Source organism: Oryzias latipes, chromosome 1 (genome assembly GCF_053564925.1).
Source record: "Oryzias latipes strain Hd-rR chromosome 1, Olatipes_Hd-rR_3.1".
In the NCBI taxonomy this organism is placed as follows: Eukaryota; Metazoa; Chordata; class Actinopteri; order Beloniformes; family Adrianichthyidae; genus Oryzias; species Oryzias latipes.
The window spans coordinates 1523560-1538487 of NC_136237.1; the positions used below are offsets into that span (position 1 = coordinate 1523560).

General features: G+C 42.6%; 1 long non-coding RNA gene across 1 annotated transcript; it reads left to right on the top strand.

Annotated features, from left to right (window-relative positions):
* The first annotated feature begins 2565 nt into the window (after positions 1-2565).
* Positions 2566-12268, top strand: LOC144993561 (uncharacterized). Its single transcript, XR_013657069.1, has 3 exons — positions 2566-3700; positions 3971-4132; positions 7540-12268. It is a non-coding gene; the product is annotated as an uncharacterized LOC144993561 (long non-coding RNA).
* The last annotated feature ends 2660 nt before the right edge of the window (positions 12269-14928 follow it).

Consider the following 14928-nt stretch of genomic DNA (forward strand, 5'->3'; position numbering starts at 1 on the left):
TAAATCAGCTGATCACAAACATGGTGGCGATTGGCTGAGAAGAAAGGTGGGTTGTTTGCCTTTGGTTTTTTATTGATAATGATTTGTAGAGTGACATTAATTCAATTCAATTCAATTCAATTTTATTTGTGTAGCCCAAATTCACAACAACAGTCGTCTCGATGGGCTATCGGTAATTGAAAAAGTTAAACATAAAATCAAAAAGTTCATGAATACAAAGAGTTCAATAGGAAAATACTAAAATGAACTAACAAACTGACTAAACTAAAGTGGGCATCCCTGCCCTTAGACCCCCCTTCACGGTGAGGAAAAACTCCTAAATAAACCGGATTCCTTAAAAAAAGAAGAAACCTCAGGGGTGCCCACATGAAGGAGGGATCCTCCCCCAGGACGGACAGGCCATTTACCAGAACTCTTAGAGAAGAATTAACTTATCTAAATCTACAACTACATATATAAAGTCCAGCAGACGAGCTTCATCCAGCCGTGGTTGTGGGGACAGTGAAAGACGCGAGTCGAGCCGGAGACAGGAACCACAGCCAGGTGTAGGAGCAGGAGCAGAGACGAGGTACTCGGTCAGGAACTGGAGCACGGATGAAACAACTGGAATCTGGAAGCACTCCCACTCCCCAGGAGGGGAAAGAGTGAAAGAGGGACAATACATGAATCACTGCACCAAACAGAGGCATGGAGAACTAAATGATGAATAATGATCAAGAATAGAGGAGAGGAAGGGTAGAAGTAGATGAGAAAAGAGGACAGAACCCATTAACCCAGTGTACCTGGAAGAAACGCATATCTACCTTTTTCAAAAATGCATTAAACTTCACTTTCAAAAATATTATGATTAATGACTGATGGCAGATATGATGGCATTGCTAAATTGTGTTTCTAGTATTTTAAATATAGGAAGAATCAAATGAAGAAGTGTCCTCTCGATTGTGTCTCTACAGTCTTGAGCATAAATACTTCATTTACAAACCAATACATAAAAAGGACTCAACAATCAGTACAGAGGCTCATATAGATGACCAACAATGTCTTTCTGGAATTCATTCAAAGTTTGCCGTCTTTTAGCTGGAAATGTCTGACAAGGATTCCGTTTTGGATTTTCCAAATGTAAACCGATACCACTTCTTCTAATTTGTTACCGTCTCCTACACAGTTTCTGAACGTATCCGGGCTTTGGCGCTCTCAGTTGGTACGTCAGAGGGTTGATGGTCACAAATGAATGCAGCCCAGGCTTCAATTGCAGCCACTGAGCAGGAAAAGAAGAAAGTCCTGCCGTCAAATGTTTGTCACACGTTTTGACATGATTGTTTTCTGTGAAGAGTACGTGATTTATTGATGCAGCTGCAGCAATACATCCCACATAAGCTGAACTGAGTCTGCTGAGTTGGGGGGTCAGGAGGAACACCTCCCAGCAGAAGCGTTCTGGGTTCAAATATCTGCGGTCTGCTTTGCATCTTCTTCCGTTGCTCCACTCTACAGTCCAGAAAGACGTCTGCCGGCCGCTGATTCCAGACCAAACCAGGTTTGTCTTGTTTCCTTCAGCGACGGCATCATGGTGCTGTTCAGGGTCCACGCCGCCTCTGGGTCCGGTTCAGCTCCCATGTGACCCGAAGCAGAATGAGGCGGACGTGGAGCATGAATGGACGTCTGGCGGGTTAAACATCCTGTCAGCGGGAGTTTTGGCCACACAGTTATGGTACCATCTTTATGTGAACATGAATAAACCCATTAATCAAGGTTTACTTCACGCTGAAGGAGGAGTTGCAATAATAAGTCCAGATTTTGTACATTGAAGAAAACAGTTGGGTCATTAGATCCTGCAAATAAAATACCAATGACCGAAAAAGATCATTCCAGCACTTGATGTGCCGCTCACAAAATGCATCATTTTATACGTTGTTTATCTACACACTGCATTAAAAATGACAATTATTTGGATGTGTAAACCATACATTACTATACATTACAAAATAATAATAAAAGAGCTGCTCAACTAATGTAATGACAAACATAAACTTTGCTTGGGCCTGAGTCCCAACTGTCCTTACGGGGGGGGTAAGGGACGTCTGCAGGTCTCAAATGATCAAAGCTGTATGCAGGTGACCTGCACAGAATATCATAGACCGCTGGGTGAACCAGTGGAGACAAAGGACCGTGCACAGTTCTCTGTCATCATGCTGACAGGTCGTAGTGAACACTTCTGCAACACATAAGGGGGAGGAAGGGGGGAGTAAGTGAGACACAGGCGGGAGGAAATCAGCCAATCAGAGTGTAGTTTGTGTGGACGTCCTACAGACGCTTACGGATCACGTGCACGCCCCGTAGGTGCGGCATGTGTGCGGTCAGGAAGGAGCCGGAACTCACATCTCACAGAGGACTAGAGCGTGGCGTGAGGACGGCGTGGGACAGCATCACCTGGACGTCATATTCATGAAGTGGAGCCTGAAGGACACGCCAGTGTTCCCTTTAAGATGCCGCCGCTCCTCTCCATCAAACTGCATTTTCAGGCACAGTCATTATGAGTGTTTCATATCCACACACATATGGGTCATGTCTTACTGTCTGTGCTGAGCTGTTTTTAAAGAAATCCTTTTCAAACTATCCTGACAGCATGTTTTTCTTTGTCAAGCACACATAAAGATTTGAGCAGGATTGATCAAAATCTGTGGATTTCCCTTGACTGAAAGAGAAAAATATCACCAAAACTCAATCTGCCCAATACATACTTTGCATGGAAAACACTCGTAATTCTTTGTGAATCCCTTTTAACTTTCCAAACCCTGCTGGTGTTTGACCCCCATCCCTCAGCATTGAACCATGTCACAGCAGACTCTGAGTGCGGACCACTCACGCCCCAAAGCGCTCTGCTAATCCTCTTTCTGGCTCTGCATTCTGTTTTCTGGACATAAAAAGCTTGGATTTCCACATTAACGCCTTGCTCATCTGCAGGGAAAAACTCTTCAGTTTACCCAGAGTCTCAGTCGCCTTTGAAATTCTGCATTTCTCTGTCTGGTATTTGTGTTGTACTCTGTAACTTTGGTAAATGTTCTACTTTTTCTGCTGTACTGCCGTGTACTGTCTGGGATTGTGTCTTAAAACGGCTTCATCAGGATGAAAAGAGGAGCACTTTGGAAATAGATCAGAAGATGATCAGAGTGGGACTTTGACCATTGCAGGCTTGTTGTCAAATTTCAGTTAGTAAAACGTTTTTGTGTTACCATGACAGTACAGTGACCTCTGAGGACTCAGAGACAGAACATCACATCTGAAATTCTGAATACCTTTTAAATGCTGCTCTTTTCCTAGTTCTATTCGTAGCTTTGAACAGCTTCAAAGCTCCTAAAAGGGTCAGATATCTTCTAAACTGACACAGTTACACAGCCGGTACTATTAATAACCTTCTGCTTCCCAGTTTTCAGAAAGAGTCAGGCACTACAGGGTTGTGAGAAAATGGTTCTCCTATGCTCACTTCCTGCAGCAAACGCCATAACAAGGCGGGCGGCATGATGAAGGGACTGAAGACACATTTCTAAACAGCTTTGCTTGGCAGCAGACAAAAACCATCTGAGGATGTCCCGGGCCGTCTGCTACCACGACACCAGCGGTAGATCTTCTGGTGCAGAGCTGTGGGTCGAGGAACTTCCCAGAGATGCTGTTTGGAGGTTGGGAAGCTCCACTTTCTGTGCTGGTAAGCGTTTTTAGCTGTGCTGTTTGTGCAGCAAGATCACCTTTAAAATCAACTTCAAAGTTCACAACTTCTACTATGTCTTCAGTCAAAAACTCTGGATGAAGTGATATTCATGCTAGAACATTGCAAACCAAACTTTCCAAGTAGCAGAGGAAAATATTAAGAATGTGCTTTCAAAAGCTTTCTTTTGCTTTCATAAACTATTTTTGCGGCAGAAATATTTTTGCATACGTTGTGTCTCATCTCTCTTTCTCCCTCTTTCTGATTCAGCATTCATGAGTTTCAGTGGAGCCCCACATGTCTGCCATCAAGCAGCCTGCTGATTGGTCGAGATGGCTGAGCATCTCCTGAAACAATGAAGTTCATCTGTTGACATCACGCTAAATCAACAGGCCTGTGTGTGATCTGTGAATCCTCCTGAGAAGAGTATTGGTAAAAAGTTTGATTTTCTTTAAGATTTGTTTGCTATGGATTTAAAGCACACCTTTTTGGAAAAGATTAACAGCAGTACTGTTATGGCAGGTGGGTGGAAGGTTGAATCCAACTGTGGACACGGCTTTGTGGGTAACAAGCTTTATTTTGAATAGAGTGAGGATGGCGGGCTGGCAGTTTTGCAGGCAGGCAGGTAGACAGGCAGGCAGGATCTTGGGAGGGAGAAAAAGGCGGATTAGGACATATTGTAGCGACCTGGGGGTTAGCCCCGCCTTCAGCCCCTAAGGCTCATGGGAAGTGGGGAGCTTAGGGTGAAACCTTGAGTCAGAGGGCTGGAAGCTGAATTGACCCTTCATGCTGTTTGGGCTGTATGTGTGCTTGGAATAAATGGGTTTGATGCTCAAAAGGGAACATTGCCTTTCTTCCTGTTTATTTCTGCCTGAGACTGTCCGGGGTCGTGCGGTGTATGGGACACGGACAGCTCTCCAATGAAGCCATCTAAATAGCAGTCTGGCTTTTGCTTGCCCACTAAAGTGACGGTCCGGTTGGATCGTTACATTGGTGTCAGAAGTGGGATCCTTAGCCACTGCTACTCCACAGAGAGCCACACCATGGAGAGCTACGCCACGGGGACTGACGCCATTCTGGAGGCAGTTCGGGAGAAGGGAGGAGAAAGGGCGACATCAACTCCCAGATGGATCGAGCACCCACCGTCATCTAGTGATGGGACGATGATACCTCAAGGAGTGTATTGACACACTAAACAAACTGTGTCGGCACTGTATTGATACTGTGTTGGTCACCCAATAGTGACCCCTGCAGTAGTTATAAAATCATTGCAGGTAAATTAATTCCTTGTTCGTGTAAATGCTAAAACTGAGTTGGTATGTAAAATATAGCAAATTAGAGTAAAAATTAGAGTTACAATTTTTTTAACTTATGTGCACATTTGTCAACTCAACTGTTAAATCATATGAAATAAAAGACAAAAAAGTGATTAGTTCATGAATTTTTATTGAGAAACAAAAGTTTTTGGAGTGTCATTGCTCCAAGGTGATTTCTCCTCTTACACACCAGCTCCCCAGCCTTGGAAAATACTCTTTCGCATGGTACAGACGATGATGGTGAGCAGAGAGTTTTAAGTGCAAGTTGATGAAGATGTGGGTATATTTCCTGGTTCAATTTCCAATATTGCAAAGGATCTTGGTTTCTGGGTGTGTTTGTTTCTGCCAGGTAGCGTTGGACTTCAACAATGGAGTCAGCTGTTGCGTTTCTCGTCTTCTGGGTCTCTGCAACCTCCATATCTAAAGTTTTCCAGAGATTGTGCCCTAAAAAAATAGTTAATCATTACTTTATTATCACATGTTATATCATATCAAAAAGTGCCACAGAAATGTATTTTCATACCTGAACTGGGTTCTGACCCATGTGAAAAGCTAGGCTCTTCTTCTCTTGGCTCCTCATTTCTTCTGCACATTCTGACTGCAGTCTCTTCACCGCTTCACTTGCCTTTTGCTGGCTAACAAATCCATTTTTTTTAAATCTGGGATCTAACAGAGTTGCCAGAGTCATCACACTGAGAGATTTTGACCAAATGTGTTTAGTTGTTTAGCTGTTTTACTGTGTTTTGGCGAGTTATTTGTCCTGTTATGTTTAATTCTTTCTGCACCATGAGTGAGAGGGAGGAAGAGGATGATAATGATATTTACCACACCTACTGGAAAGTTGTGTAATGATTAATTCAGAGATGTAGTATACGGACACATGAATCAAGTCTGTTTTGTTTCAATCATTTTATTGTTATAAGAATGAGAATATCTGCAGGCTCAAATTTGGACATATGAGAGTTCAAGAAGTAAAATAAATTAAGATGGAAAAACTTAAATTGAATTGGAGTAAAATGACATTTCGTTAAATATGTAAATTTGAGTTGTAAAAAAAATGTTGAGTTGGATAGACATAAGAAATTAGGTTGAATAAATTTAACTCAATTACTTGCTACCAATTGAATTAATTTAAGTTGCATAAGTTATGAAAATAAGATCAGAAACTTGTGCGTTTACTTTGTCTGTTCTTTTTCTCCAAGCAGAAACTCTTTCTTTTGCTGATGATGCTGACGTATTACTTCATTGATGGTCGTATAATCTTCATAAACCGTCATTCAGACTCCGTCTCACTAACGTATAGCGCTCTCTTTTTTTCTCCACGCGTTTCCATGGTGACTCTGGAAATCGGCGATCTATTGATCTATGTCTTTATGTATCTGCTGTGCTCGTGCATTAACCCAGGGTTACCAAGTGGAGCGTAATTACACTAACTCATATCCGGTCTTTTGGAAACGACATACCCAGAGTAAACAAGTTCAGGCGGACTTAAGCCAGAGTTCACGGTTAAAGTCAGGGGAGTTTAAACGGGCCTCCTGGAACACCCCCCTGCTCTGTCACTTTTTTGTTGCTCCATGGCTTTTGTCTGTTTCAGTTTGTTGATTAAATGTTTTATTTTCTGTCTCCATGCCTGGTCTCTTGCATTTTGGGTCCTCCACCACCAGTTCCTGACATTGTGTGTAAAAACACAAAATTACTCACTAAAAAATGCTATTTTCTCATAATATTTCAACATTTATTTATAAACGTAAAACAATAGTTCAAATACAAATCTAAATTATAATAAAATGTGACCTTTCGGCTGAACGGTGTGGTAGGTGTGTAGCTGTTACACTGCCTGCATTACCTGCTGTCTTCATGTCAAATACTGACACTAACTAAACGACAGGCAGATGTAAAAACACGTTTTAACTGGAAAATAAAGACACTTCATAAAGATGTCTCCAATAGTTAATAAAGAATGACATTATCAGCATGAGCTGAGTCATCTAAAGGCTCAATGATCCAGGTGTTGTGCAATCTCAGGTGCGATTTTTTTCTATTTTTTATTTTTTCCAAGCACTCCGTCTCCTTTAAATTTGCGCCCTGGGCAATTGCCCATATGGCCCATGCCTAAAACTGGTACTGGCTGCATCCTTCAATGGCCTCGGCCTTCCCGGGCGACGTTGGTTGGGTCCTTCGTTGAGCGGGATGGTAATTTGGACAAAATAAACATCTATTTTTTTATGTTGGCCTTATTAAACTGACTGCTGTCGTTTCTAAGCGGGTCAGCTGCCGGCAGACGCCTTGAAAACGGAGAAGATTCTCCAGTTTAAATGTGGAATTTTTTGAAAAAGATAACACACTGTTGTTTTAAAGAAGTCCTCAACGTGAACATTTATGTTTATTTACTTCAATAACAGCATTCACTAATTTGGTTCCAGACTTCATGAAATGTTTGGACTGTGTCAGTTGTTGCTGTATATTAATAATTTTCTTTAAATATTTTGTGGTCAGAGATTAATAACGGTTTTATTTGAACAGAAACTGAATGGAACATCATGGAAGTTGGTGAATCTACTCATCCAACCAAATGCTGTTAGATCCTCTGGAGCACACAAACATTTGGAACCGGCAGTGAACTAAACATCATCCACTTGAATGAAAGGTCGCGGAGAGTCGGTTCTGCTATCTGAGCAGAGCCCATTAGGCGTCTATTTATCTTGGTCTGTGTGACAAAGCAGAAAGGGGAGTTCAGCCGCCTCCTCAAAACAAACTTCTCCTGGCAGAGCTGCTGTTGGACCCGGAGCTCACGAGTTGATGCAAGGGAAGAAATGAGGAGACTGGAGTGTTAAATGTTGAGCGTCTTTGCAAATGGCCCTGTGATGCAAACCATCCTTGACTGTGTGTGATGTACATTCCAGCCCAGCATACAAACGGACCTATACATGCTTCATATGCAAACAGCTACACAGGTTTTATAATTCCCATGTAGAAAAGAACTTTTGATCACGGTCTTCAGTTAAAAAAACAAAATTTAAGGTATTGGAAGACCACATCTGCAGGAACATCTGTAGTCTGGATCTTTCTGCTTCCAATCCTGCAATATGAACATCTGGATGGAACACGGTCATTATCTGCAATCCATCACGTTAAACAAAGTTGTTCAATCTGGATTCCTCCCAGAAGTCATCAGTAACTTTTAGTACAGCAGTGCTGGAAAATGTCCACAGCCTGTGTCCCTGCTGGAGCTAACACTCCCAATAATGTTTGAAAGGCTTGTATTTACATTACAAACTATTTATCATTGGTTTAATTAAAGATGAACAGCAAATGCGAATTGGGAGTTGGCGTGTGCACAGCTGACTGTCATTGTTTTGGAAACCTGCTTTACATTGAGAGACAAAGAAATGACTGTGAATTTAAGTAAAACGTACCAACTTAGTGTGATCCAGGTTAAAATACCCTCAGACCATCTTCAGAGGAGCGTCTGGATCTTCAGAGGAGCGTCTGGATCTTCAGGGGAGCGTCTGGATCTTCAGGGGAGCGTCTGGATCTTCAGGGGAGCGTCTGGATCTTCAGAGGAGCGTCTGGATCTTCAGGGGAGCGTCTGGATCTTCAGGGGAGCGTCTGGATCTTCAGAGGAGCGTCTGGATCTTCAGGGGAGCGTCTGGATCTTCAGGGGAGCGTCTGGATCTTCAGAGGAGCGTCTGGATCTTCAGGGGAGCGTCTGGATCTTCAGAGGAGCGTCTGGATCTTCAGAGGGAGCGTCTGGATCTTCAGAGGGAGCGTCTGGATCTTCAGAGGAGCGTCTGGATCTTCAGAGGAGCGTCTGGATCTTCAGAGGAGCGTCTGGATCTTCAGAGGAGCGTCTGGATCTTCAGAGGAGCGTCTGGATCTTCAGAGGAGCGTCTGGATCTTCAGGGGAGCGTCTGGATCTTCAGAGGAGCGTCTGGATCTTCAGAGGAGCGTCTGGATCTTCAGGGGAGCGTCTGGATCTTCAGAGGAGCGTCTGGATCTTCAGAGGAGCGTCTGGATCTTCAGGGGAGCGTCTGGATCTTCAGAGGAGCGTCTGGATCTTCAGGGGAGCCCAGTTGTCTTGTGGCTCGTACGATCACAGTTCCACGCACTTATGACGTACAGATGATGTTGTCGTTCGGCACACATGTCAAACTCAAGGCCCTTGGGCCAAATGTGGCTCGCCATGTTATTTTATGTGGCCCGGAAGAGCATAAAAGTGTTTAATTTCTTTAAAATACATTTTCTCTTTAGTTGATTACATATCATTTATGTGTAGCTGCTGTTGTAATTATTCAGTGTTTGCAGACAAAATGTAGTCATCAAACCATCAGTTGGATGCGAGCTGTGTGCAGCCTTTTTTTGTAAAGTGTTACACTTTAATACATGACCTTTTAAGCTCAGTTTATGTTATTTTTTTTATTGACAGTCTGATCCTTCATTACTGGAGTTATGTGGGTTTTAATAAGAGGACAAAATTTAAAAGGATTTATGCTAAAGTAACAAGCAAACATATGTTTTCTATTCAACTGTAATTGTCACTTTAAAAAGTTATCTTTCATTACATTTAGTTACATGTAGAAGTTACATCTGGCCCTTTGAGGACAGACACTATGCTGATGTGGCCCTCGGTGAAATGAGTTTGACACCCCTGTCGTACGGCCTCCTAATAAGTAAGGTGTGAATTCTGGCTTCTTCCTGATCGCGCACAAATGCTGCACGCACGGGGTGTGCACGTGTTCCGTAGGTACCCGCTCACGTGATACATGCGCGCTCCTTGCTACAGCCTGACGATCAGAAATGAGGAAATTAGACAGACCAATTAGTTTGTGTTGTCCTGGGGCAAGTGTGGCGTGAGGACGCCGTTCCACAGCCTCACCCATAAGTGTGTGTAATTTCCTTTGGCCTTATGAACACTAAAGAAGGACTTTGTACTTTAACACGGCTGGTCTACATCAGCAGAAACCCACAGGAGGGAGCACAGCTGTCAGACCAGGATAGGAAAATGAAGCTACAGTTCACCAGGGCTACAAAAGGGAACGACTGACATAAATAAACTTTAAAGTCCCATCCGATCATCTTTTATCTATTTTTTAAAGCGTTTTCAGTGGTCCTTTCATTATAGTTATCCCTTTTTTAGCCAAAATACAAATAAAAACCTGTGTTGTTTCTGGGACCTGGTTTCTGCAGAGCGGCAGGAGTTGATCAGGAGGATGTCAGAGCTTCCTGATACCTTTCAGGGAAAACAATCATTGTGCCGTGCACATCCATTAACCTTTGCTGTGGGACTGAAAGGTGACTGCATCTGGGGGGGGCAGGTCTGCTGTCAACATTCATATCTGCTTTGCTCATCAACAGGGGCAGTAAAGCTCCGGGATGCAGAGTGGACCCTTAGACACAGGCTGCTGTACATGAACGTCACGTGTTTCATCCGCTCACATTTCACCAGAACGTCTGAGGTTACTTTTAGATTTATTTTTGGTCACATCATGTCTGAAGTCTTTTGGATAAAAAATGGACATGACACTAATTATAAAAGGACAGTTTCCCAGTTGATTAAGCTTCTGAACCAAGAGGCCAATGTATTTTTTTTATATTTAATAAAGTTTTAAACACACACAACACAAACACTGCCAGTGTACAATTGAGAAACACAGCATAAATACCCACATTCAGCAACAACAAAGGATTCGTCCCGAATACAAAGAAGAGTGGCTGGGTTATCGCCTGATTAAAATGATCCATAAAGGTCCCCAAGTCTTTGTGAATTTGTCCTGCCGACCACTCAGTTTGTATCGGATTTCCTCGAGGTATAAACAGCTCGCCATGTCGTTCAGCCATTTACAGAAACCAGGGGAAGTAGAAGCCTTCCACTCCTTCAGAAAAACCCTCTTAGCTGTAATCATTCCAAACATGACTGCTTGTTGAGTTGAGTGGGACAGCTTCTGAGTTTGCTCTGAACAGCCAAATATTGCAGTCAGAACATTGGGAGTTATTTGAACATTGTAAACGGAACTTAAAAATATCAGACCACAAATGTGTCAGCATGGGGGATGAGTAAAATAAATGAGATAAAGAACTTATACCAGTTTCAGAGCGGTTACAGGTTGGTGGAACAGAAGAAAAAGGTTATGCAATGTTGTTTTGGAGTAATGCAAACGGTGGATTACTGTGTAAACTGAATGAGTTGAAGATGTGCACTTAAAGAACAAGACTTAAACCCTTTCAAAGCGCGTATCCACAAACTAATAGGGGTTTCTACTCCAATGTCAGCTGCCCATGGAACCGTAATGTGAGCAGTCGTTGGTGGCCTATAAAAACATCAGACAAAATTTGAAATCCCATTTTTAGATGTTGACGCTTTAATCAAAACTTTGTAAAATTCACAAGCCAATACATTTAAACATACCTAGTGTATGTAATGCTTGCTTGAAGAGTTTTGACTCTGTTCTGATTTTGTCTTTGGTTTCTGTGCCGGCGTGCTGTGACTCCACCCACTCACCTGTGCTCCAGTCACAGCTGCCTGCACTCTGCCAATCAGCCTCATGCTGGATAACCTGTTCATGCTGTGGGCTCTGTGGTTCTGTCATTAAATCCCTTGGTACATCGTAGTTTGTGGTTCCTCCCGCATCTGGGGTCTGTCTATGGAGGGAAATTTGTGCCATTATTCCAAGAGCAACACTCACTGTTTTGTGAGCTGAAAAAATCATTTTCCACTTGAAACATAAAACATTTCCTCAACACTGAAAAAACGTGCACACAAAACAGCCGTCGGCGTTCTGGGATTGGCTGGCTTTTGTGGCACATTTGTGACGCTGTGTTCTGCTCTGTTCTGAGCGCAGACGGGAGAAAATTTCTCTGTTATTTTTTATTATAATTTTTTATGAAACATGTTATTTTTTTATTAGCATTTCATTGTAGCATTTTTCTCATGATGGCAGACATATAGAGATAAAATTAAGATCAAAACTGAAAAACTAAGATTTACTTTGAGACGATCACAACATGAATTTTATAAGAAACAATTTTTTTATCTTTTTTAATCTGCTTCCCACAAGTCTGACAGAGTGACACCTCTTTTTCTTTTTTCCTTGTGTATGTATTGATATGTTTGCACTTTACGTGGTGGTGGTTTTTATACTATTTCTATTTTACCTATGTTGTGACTGATTTTACATCTTTTTTTTCCTGTTCCTGTTTGTTTTTCATCTTAGTACCTTTATTTTTTTTTACTAAATTGATATTGTTGTGTATGCAATTGACGGGGGGGGGGGGGGGGGGGGGGGGGGGCTGGGTTTTGAATTTGTCTGTATTATTCCTAAAACTGAAAACTCAATTAATACATCAAAAAACCAAAACTGTGTTTCAGTACTTTTTGTTCAAATTGTTAATCAGGAAAAAAAAAATCTAAAATTGAGCATTGACCACGGAAAATAACTTTCTCTGTTAAAACACATAAGTGTATTTGTTAAGGATCTTTTTCCCTCTTTTCCTTGGATACCAAACTAAACCTTTCTCTCTCGGTGCTTCCATGGCTTCAGCCTCTAAAATAATTCCACTGCACTTCACTCTGCAGCTTGTGTTCCTCAGGATCTTTGGACATCATTCATTTATTATTTTTACGGCACCTATGGACTTGGGCCGCACAGCTCGCAGACATGTAGAAGACATCAATCTTCTCTCGCTCATACATGGTTCCTGTCAGCGTAGGAGCATCCATGCAAGACGCCGGTGATTGGAAAACATGCGTTTGTGTGTTTGGCTGGAAAACCAACACATCTTGTTTTCATCTGTGTCCCTCTGAGCCAGTAGCTGCTGAATGTGTGCCTTTAAACTGTTAATTAGTGGAGCTTTCTCAATTATGTTAGTTATTTTTGCTATGAGCTGGAACAGAACTTTTTATGTCAGACAATTTGGGGCCATAGACAGTGAAGGTCAATAAAAACAAAGCCCCAAGTGAACCCCCCCCCTCCTCACTGTTTTCATTGATATTTGGAGGCGAATGAGCCGACAAAACAGAAAACACCCAAGAGAGAGCAGTGGTCATAAGACGGCCTTGTTGAACATTGCTGATCCATTTTTCTGACAGATTAATCTGTTTGGATTTAATCTCAGATGGAATCCTTCAGACATTTTCTGGCTGCTCTTTTCTGCTCACTGTTTTGGTGCACGCTGACCGTGGACCCTCAGAGGGTCCACCAACCGCCCCGTGGCTCCCAATGGCTCACTGCTGCTTGCTCTTCTATTCACGCCTGTGTTGGGGAGTTTTAAGCCTTGGTCATGCACACCTTGCCTCTGGTGGTAGGCGGGCGCCTGTGTTTGGCAGCGGTGTGTGAATGTGTGTGTGACTGGGTGAATGGGTCTGTGACTGTAAAGCGCTTTGTCCTTGTAGGTAGAGAAGCACTATATAAGTATACGCCATTTACGCAATTTACACCGTACAGGGGGGTGGACCTGTATGGGTTCTGCAGGGTTTGGGGTTGACTGGACCCATGGAGGGTTGCAGGGAGGAGCAGCTGCATCTTAACCCTGAGCACAGGTGTGTCTTGAGGCTCATACGACCACATCATGAAAAAGGAACGTACCATTGTTGCACGAGTGGTAAGTTTCTCATATAAGGATAGTCAAAGTAACGTATGACGTCCAGGTGATCCTGTCGTACGGCGTCCTTACACCACGCTCTGAGTTTCAGCTACTTACCGGCCGCACAAATGCCACACGTGATCCGTAAGCGTCTGTAGGTCGTCCACACAAACTACACTCTGATTGGCTGATTTCCTCACGTCTGTGTCTCACCTACTTCCCCCTTACTCCCCCTTATGTGTTGCAGACATGATGCGACATGATGATAGAGAAAATATGCACGATTGGTTCATTTCTAACAGTCACGCACGTGTCACGTGAACAACACTAATGGTTCCTTTACGCTGTATTCATTTATGCCTGGAGCTGTTCATGTACATCTATTTGAGTGTGTGCATGAAGCCATTTCAAAGAGGAAGATATTAACTTTTCACCACCACTAATCATAATAACTAGAATAACTTCTTTCTAAACCAACGGCTAAATGAGATTTATTTTCTCCTCAGCCGGCCGCCATCATCGTTTGCCTCTGAATTCATGTTTTTTTGTTTCTCTGCATGACGGCATTGGCGCCCCCTGCTGGTCCTTAACCACCATTGCATTCGGGACTCTGCGGTTTATCCGTCCACGGTAACGGCTTATTCCATGCATGACGTCATTGCCCCAGAGCGTAACCGCCGAGAATTCATCTTTCTCTGTCACACTTATTAAATTATATACACAAACCTACATATGAGCAGAATCCCAATGCCTTGTTAGAGGACCCAAACTAAAGGGTTTGTTTTCTTTCATTTCTGTTTTTGGACGATAGAAAGGGCACAGAAGAAAAAGAAAAGGTTTTCCTAAAGTCAAAAGAATGCGAGAATCCCATCCAGGAGGAAAAACTGCCTTTGGAAGCGTTTTGACCCATGATTTCTTTTAGAAAAGTGCTTTGATTAATAAACTTGTACGGCTGTTTTCCTTTCCTGCCCTCTAAACTAAAACGTTTTTAAAAAAATGAACTGACAGTTGTTTCCGTTGTTTTTTTTATCAAATTGATCTGAGTTCCTTTTCTCTCATTTTTATTAATGACTGGATGTGTCTGACAGTGAACCACGGTACCCAGAGGATGCTGCCTTTCTCCTGCACCAAAAGCTCATCAATCTTTCCTGCAGGTCTCGATTTCATCTAAAAAAACATCTTTTTCCAGGAAATGACGGCTTCCCACCATGAACTACAGGATCACAAAGAAGACCTTCTAAAGCCGATGAAAGTTCCTCTAAGGAATCTTTTTATTCAGAGTGATGCTGGAGCCGTCTGGTGCATTACAGAAATTCCTGCTCACACCTACTC